Source organism: Chrysochloris asiatica, unplaced genomic scaffold, assembly GCF_000296735.1.
Source record: "Chrysochloris asiatica unplaced genomic scaffold, ChrAsi1.0 scaffold00220, whole genome shotgun sequence".
Lineage (NCBI taxonomy): Eukaryota > Metazoa > Chordata > Mammalia > Afrosoricida > Chrysochloridae > Chrysochloris > Chrysochloris asiatica.
Window position 1 is genome coordinate 3065885 of NW_006408738.1, and position 8069 is coordinate 3073953.

The following is an 8069-nucleotide window of genomic DNA, read 5'->3' on the forward strand; positions in this document are numbered from 1 at the left end:
GCATTCAATAATAAAGAGAAATAAAGTTTCAATACAGGCTGCAATGTGGCTAAAACTTGAAAACATTATGTTAAGTCACACACTGGAGGACAAATACCGTATGCTCCTTCCCATATCAAACACCTGGATAGGCAAAGCATAGAGACAGATTTTTAATGGGGATTCAAAGCAGAGAGGAGACACTGAGGAGTTACCACTATAGAGGAATTGAGTTTCAATGTGGGGTGATGAAAAACTTTTGGAAATGGCTAGTGATGATAATTGTACCACGTGGTGAATGTACTTAATATCATTTGATTATACACTTAAAATGGCAGCATTTTTGTTATATATATTTTGCCACAATAAAATTTAAAATAGTATTCTTAAAATAAAAAACTAAAGTATATCTTTTTAAAAGCATTGTTGAACTAGTAAAACCTCTGACCCTTGCAGCTACCTTGAGGAGCAAAGACTCTAGTTTTGATAACTGCAAAGGGCTGGAGATACAGGCCAGCACTAGGAAAGGTGCGGAGTGTGGCAAGAAACCAGTCAACTCCAACTGATGGTAACTTCAGAGTAGAACTGTGCCCCATGAGGTTTTCATGGCTCATTTTTTGGAGCCCTGGTGGTGCTGAAGATAAGCACTAGACTGCTAACCACACGGTCAGTGGTTCAAGCTCAGCAACCACTCTTCGAGAGAAAGATGAGGCTTTCGGCTCCCACCAAGATTTAAAGCCTTGGAAATGCTAGAGAGGGTCTCCGTGAGTCAGAGTTGACACCATGACAGTGGATTTGAACTGTTTTGGAAGTAGCTCATCCAGGCTACTTGTGAGGGTCCTATATATAAACTCCATCTGCCAGCCTTTTGGTTAGCCATTTGACCACGCAGGGGTTCTACAAATAAAGCCAGAATTTGAGCAAACAGCCGCTCTGAGAGGAGAGGCAGCACATCTACTTCCCTCTGTGGGGATGACTATTAGGGAAGAAGAAGGAAAACAGCTCTGCAAATCTGAAACCACAAACTGACTTCACACACCCTGACAGCCCACATTCCCACGTATGTCCTCTAAAAAAAAAAGAGAGAAAGAGAGACTTTACTTTTCATCTTTTTCTTCTGAAAACTTGTAAATCTACAAAAAAGTTGGAAAATTACAAAGAATAATCATAAACACTCTCCTAGATTTACCAACTGATGAGATTTAATGTCTTTGTTTTCTATCCATCTATATAAAGATTTACAGCCTCGGAAACCCTGTACAGGGTTGTTATGAATTCGAACCGACTCCATGGCACATAACAACAACAACAATATACAATACAAGCTCACCAGCTCCCCCTAGGAAACCCTATACAGGGTCGCTATGGGTCAGAACCAGCTCGACAGCACTTCACAATAACAACAATATACAATACAAAGGAAAATCAAAAAGTTGACAGAAAAGTCCATTATCTTTCCATTCCATTTTTCCATGAACCTTTTGAAGCCCTCTTATATAAACCTTTCTAAAACACGCACATGTTTTCCATGCTCACAGGTGTGTGTGTGTGTGTGTGTGTGTGTGTGTGAACACAGATCTACAGTCTAAGGGTGGTATAAACAGTTACTATGCTTGGCTGTTAACCACATAATTGGAGAACAGAATCAACCTAGAGGCGCCTCAGAAAAAGTTCTGGTAATTTCCTCTCAAAAACTTCAGCCGCTGAAAACCCTACAGAGTTCTTCTGTGCCACACACGTGTCACCATGAATCCGAACGAACTCAACAGTACCTGGTTAGCTTTAACTGCTTATATGGTATTCTTCTTCTTTGTCTTAAGTGCCATCAAGTTGGTTCTGACCCATAACGACCCTGTATTGGGATTCTGAGGAGTAGCTGGTGAGCTTGAACCACAGACATGGCGTTCAAACTAATTTTGCAGCCCAGCACATTACCCCACAGTGCCACACCAGGACTAGACATATGAAAACCCTCCAACTCTAACACTATCTTTTTATTGTTGATGTTAAGTGCCGTGGATTCAATTCTGACCCATAGCAATTCTGTACTAAGTTTCCAAGGAGCAGCTGGCGGGTTTGAACCGCTGGCCTTACAGTTCAAACTGACCTTGTGGTCGAGCACCTTATCCGGCAGCGCCATCCCAGGACTTTTTTAGTAGAAGCAGATAAAAAATAAACCATTGTAGCTAATGAGGTGTGGAGCTGCAGGCTAAGTACTGGACCACATGGTCAGTTTGAACCACAAAGTCGGCAGTTCAAGCTCACCAGCTGCTCCTCAGAAACCCTATACAGGGTCACTCTGAGTCAGAACTGAATCAGCGGCACTTAATAACAACAACATAGCTAATGAGACGATAGTGTGTCTAAACATCTCTTTCCAGCCTAAACCACCAGAAATAAGAAGGCTAAAGCCATAATTGCCTGCTGAAATTTCAAACTTATTCATTGGTTTACCTTAAAATAATTAGATGTAGTTGTCTATATAATAATTCATTCTGTTGCCAGGAAGGTTGTAATTTAAAAGAAATTGTATGATAATCCTGGCTCATTTAAATACATTGACTAATAATGGGAAAATTCTTCTAAAATAAAGATTAGGACAACAATTAATTACTAAATATCTTGAAAGTTATTCATTGAACTCTAGACAATAAATAAACATGTCCTATTAAATATTATTAAGCAATTTACCTATTTATGGCTTTGCCATTGCTACAATTTGATAAGTAGTAATTCAGACTATTAACTGCCATATAAATGCCTCTAACCCTCATGCATTTTAATGTGTCAGCTATTACTTTAGTTTCATTCCCTTTATTTCATCTTTTTTTTTAGTTTTTAAAAAAAAATTATACTTTCCAGTTGGCATTTTAACACTATCATAAAAAAAAATTCCACATATGAGTATATATTTCAGAATTTCAAAGTCACAATGTCACGTTGCCCAATTATATCTCAAGCATCCCTCAAACAAATGATTAGACCATTCACATCGGCGTTCCAGAGTGCTGTTTGCTTAGTCTTGGCATGCACTGTTACATTATTCCTTTCTAGTTATTAAATAATGTTTGCAAAATTTCTCCAGAGCAATTAGTGAGATGTGGAAAAGGATTTATAAAAGCTCTGTCATGTTTTCTTCTTTGTGAAAAACTTAATTTTTTTGTTGTTGTGCTCTGTTGAGTTGGTTCCAACTCATGGCGAGCCTGTATAGGATTTCTAAGGAGCGACTGGTGGGTTTGAGCCACCAGCCTTGTGGTTAGTAGTCTAATGCTTACATTACAGTGCCACACCAGGACTCCAAAGGACTTAATGGTGTTGGTTGTGTGCCACCGAACCAGTTCTGACTCATAGCAACCCTGTATAGGGTTTCTTAGGCTGTAAATCTTTATGGGAATAGAAAGCCTTGTCTGTCTCCCAGAGTGACTGGTAGATTCGAACTGCTGACTTTGAGGTTAGCAGCCAGCTCATAACCCACAATGCTACCAGAGCTCCTTTAATGACTTTTTAGTGCCTCGGATATAACAAGAGTTCCCATAATCTTTTAGAAATGCATATCAGAAAAACAATTACTGAACCCTCACATTTACACACATACTGAAGCTTTGCAAATTATACAATTACATTATCAAACCACTAACAACCACAGGCCAGCCAGGCTGACATATATGTGGGGAAGGGGAGTTGACACGTTTCAGTCCATGCCAATCTGTACAGTGTGTGTAAAACTGTCATCATATGACATAGAGTTGATCCCAATTCCATCCTATAAGTCTCTGCTGCCCACCTCATGGTAACAGGATCTGAAGGCTATGTATCCATTTCACAGTCCCTGCTACATGACTTCGTGCAACAGAGAGCTTGGGTATGGACAGAATTGTGGCACCGAATATTACTGGAATCGTAACATGACTCTCTTCTTACTTGTTGTTAAGTGCCATAGAATTAGTTCAAAACAATCCTGTATAGGGTTTCCAAGGCTATAAATCTTCATGGGAGCAGAAAACCTTATCGTTCAAACATGGTGCAACATTTGAGTTGGAACTGCCCCCCTTATGGTCCACAGTCCAGTGTGATAAGCACTAAATACATAGAAAGGAAAAGGACACTGATTGTAAGTTTAAAGGACGATATGCTATTAAGCCACAGATTACAGCTGACCCTTGGACAACATGGGTTTAAGCTGTGTGTGCTTTCCACACAGTCAAAAATTGGCATAGAATTTACAGTTGCTCCTCGAATGACCCAGGTTTGAACTGTGTGGGCTCACTTGTACACAGATTTTTTTTTTTTTTTTTGCTACTGCATAAGCTTCAGTGTCCACTGTTGTTGTTAAGTGCCACCGAGTCGATGCCAACTCATAACAACCCAGTAGAGGGCTTCCAAGGAGCGGCTGGTGACTTTGAACTGCCATCCTTGTGGTTCTAATCGACCTTGCAGTCCTGTGCTTATTCTACAGCACCACACTGGGACTCCGAGTGTTGATAGTGGTGGTGGTGGTGGTTATGTGCCGTGGAGTCATTTCCGACACAAAGAGATCCTGCATAGGGTTTCCGAGGCTGTAAAGCTTTTCAGGAGCAGAAAGTCTCATCTTTTCTCCCATGGTAGTTTTGAACCACTGACCTTGAGGTTAGCAGCCTGATTCGTAACCACTATGCTACCAGAGTTGATAGTATGCACTTAAAACACTGTGTGATGCTAGTCATCTCCACATGAGCAGTCTGTCTCTCCAGTTAGGAGGCTGGACGGTGAGGGCAGAGACACCTTGCAAGAGACAGATGCTCCTGAAGAGGTGCCAAGCATGACACAGCATTTTAGGCAGGTCCTTGCATCACTTGAGCTCACCCAAGCTCACCACAATACCAACAGGGGTGTGTGCAATTCAAGGTCCGTGTTGTTCAAAGTCCAACTGTATTGGCCAAGTAAATGAGTGATCTGATTTGTCTGCTTTTGTAAGGTGTGGCGCTGTAGGGTAAGCACTGGACTGCTGGTACAAGGTTGGCATCTCAAATGTACCTGATAATCCTTGGAAACCCTATACAAGGTAATCATTGGAACCAGCTTGAAGGCACAGTAACAACAAAGATATCAGGAACTTTCAAGTAAATTTTTGATTGGTTGACATTTTTACAAGATCAGCAAGTCTTAATTACAAGACCCCTGAAGTAATGAAAAGAGAGTGTGTTCATTAATCTTCAAAACATGATATGCTTATTACTGGTGCTACAGGTTAATGCTCTGGACTGCCAAGTCAGTTTGATCCTCAAGGTCAGCGGTTCAAGCTCACCAGCCACTTCTCGGAAAACCTACACAGGGCCGCTATGATTCAGAACCTACTCAACAGCACTTGACAACAACAACAATGACATGTCTAGATACACTTCAGAGTGCTGGTGGTGGTGGTCGTGTGCCATAGGATTGGTTCCAACTCATACATTTGGGGGGGAACAGAAAGCCTCTTCTTTCTCCTGTGGAATGACTAGTAGGTTCCCACTGCTGATCTTGTGGTTAGCAGCGCGGCTCATAATCCATTTCAGTAGGTGTCATTTATGTGCATCATTATTACGTGCAAGATTTTTTTCATACTTATATATTTCTCCTTGGGAAGCAAACAAAGACAAACAAATCAAACTGTTCTATAAAGCCTTCACTCTTATTAGAGTCACTTCAGTGGACAAAGGGTCCCAGGAATTCGGACCACCATGTAACAACCAATTAAAGGGTTCCTGTTTTGATAGCTCAGAGGTTTGATCTTCTATTAATCCTTTAAAGCATTTGTTGCATCTTTTATTTCTCCAGAACGTAGTTTATAATGGAAGAAAACTTGAAGCCCATCGTAAACTAAACATCAAGTTCCAATCCAACTGGGTATCAGCAGTTTGTAAGTGTGAGGGGCACACACAAGCTGATGGTCTTCAAGGGGACCTCAGTAATGGCTCCACATGAGGGCACAGAAGTCAGTACTAACGGAAGCATGTCACCCTAACCCATCTCAGTGATGGAGCCCTGGGGTGGCGCTGCAGGTTAAGGCGCTGGACTGCAAAGTTGGTTTGAACTGCAGGGTCAGTGGTTCAAGCTCACCAGCCGTTTCTAGGAAATCCTTACAAGGTCACTATGAGTCAGAACTGACTTGACAACACTGAACAACAACAACAACACATCAGTGACAGGTCCATTTAGAAAACATTTCCACCAATATCAGCTTAGAAGGTTAGAGTACTGTTTTTCCCATTACAAACTGTGGCATTGCAGGATAATGCACTTGAACCTCAAGGTCAGGAGTTCAAATCTACCAGCCACTCCTCGGAAACCCTATACAGGGTCACTATGGGTCCGAACCTGGAACCAACTCAACAGCACTGAGCAACAACAACAACAAACTTGATAGGGGACACACAGTGGCTCTGTGGCCCACAGGGTCAGCAGTTCATGCTTCCTGCACCTGCAAAGATTTCAGCCTCAGTAACCCTACACAGGGGCACAGGATTTGAAACGAACTCTTGAGTACAACAGCCATCTTGATTAAATTTTCTTGATGGACATAGGATAATCATATGGGCTTATTTTGAAAAAGTTTTAAGAAGATGGAAAATGCAGTGTTGGGAAAAAGGCAGGAAAGTTGTACCAAGAAATATTTTTCCAATCATGGTTAAACACCTGCTTAGTCTCTGAGGACAACAAAGACTTCTTAGGACAATTTCATTGGGAACCCTTAACCCACCTACCCTACAGCTCCGATCTTCACTGTTCAAACTCCTTTTTGTTCCAAACATTTAAAGAACATTGAAAAACAACGTAATCAGAGTCTCACCAGGACGCCCAAAGTACTGTTTTGATACGGTGTAAATGGGAGAGTGGCGCGTTCTTAGGGAGATGGAAACACTGCTTTCAGACAGACCTAGACCTACATGGGGGCTATGATCAGAAACATTATGATATTTTTCGTTAACAAAGGTTTCTATGATTATACAGCAATACTTATATTTCTAGGGCCCCTTTTGTCCCACTCACAAAATGTTTCAGCTCTTCATACTTTGTGTTGTTGTTAAGTGCTGTCGAGTCAATTCTGACTTATAGAGACCCTGCATAGGGTTTCTGAGGAGTGGCTGGTGGGTTTGAACTGACAGCCGTGTGGTTAGCAGTCCAATGCTTCTCCTACAGGATGATCATAAATAACTTACAATTAATTTGTTGTTGTTGTTGTTGTTAAGTGCTGTTCTGACCCATAGAGACCCTGAGCAGGGTTTCCGAAGCTGTAAATCTTTACAGGAGCAGAAAGTCTCATCTTTCTCCCGCGGAGCAGCTGGTAGTTTCAAACTGCTGACCTTGCCGTTTGCAGTCCGATTTGTAACCACTATGCTACCAGAGCTCCTCACAAATAATTTAGTATATTCTCATTTCTTTTTAAGTATTTAAGTTGCCTAACAATTAAAAAAAGAAAGAAAATAGAAAGAAATCCTACACAAATCTAGCAAATTAAGTCGAAATCACATCTACATTGGCTTCTAACTGCAATCCTCGTCTGTTAGATATTTCAATATGCCAAAGCCTTTCCTATATAAGGACTTTATCAAAATGCCATACTTATTCTAAAATTGCAACAAATCAGTAATACTACGGTCTGATTTTTCATTGTTGTTGCTGTTACAAGCCATCAAGTTGTCTCTGACTCACAGTGTCTGTGTGACTACCAGAACAAACACTGCCCAGTCCTGTGCCCTCCAAACCCTCATTGTTGTGATTGAACCCATCGTTGCAACCGCGGTGCCAATGCATCTCATTGGAAGTCTCCCTCTTTCTTGCTGACTCTCCACTTCACGAAGCAAGATGTCCTTCTCTGGGTGACTCCTCTATGAATGTCAAGGTTACCTCCTCAGCTCATGGATGTTGGTCTTTAACCAGGGAGATACCAGGGAGATTTTCCTGATAACCCAGGTTGCCATGCTCCAGCTGTTTTATTGTTATAGCAATAAGGAGCTCCAAGTCCATGACTTGCAAAGAAATGTTAATTAAGCCTTATCTACTTCTGTATTGTTGTTGTTGTTATGTGCCATCGAGTCAGTTCCAACCCATAGAGACCCTGTACAGGTTTC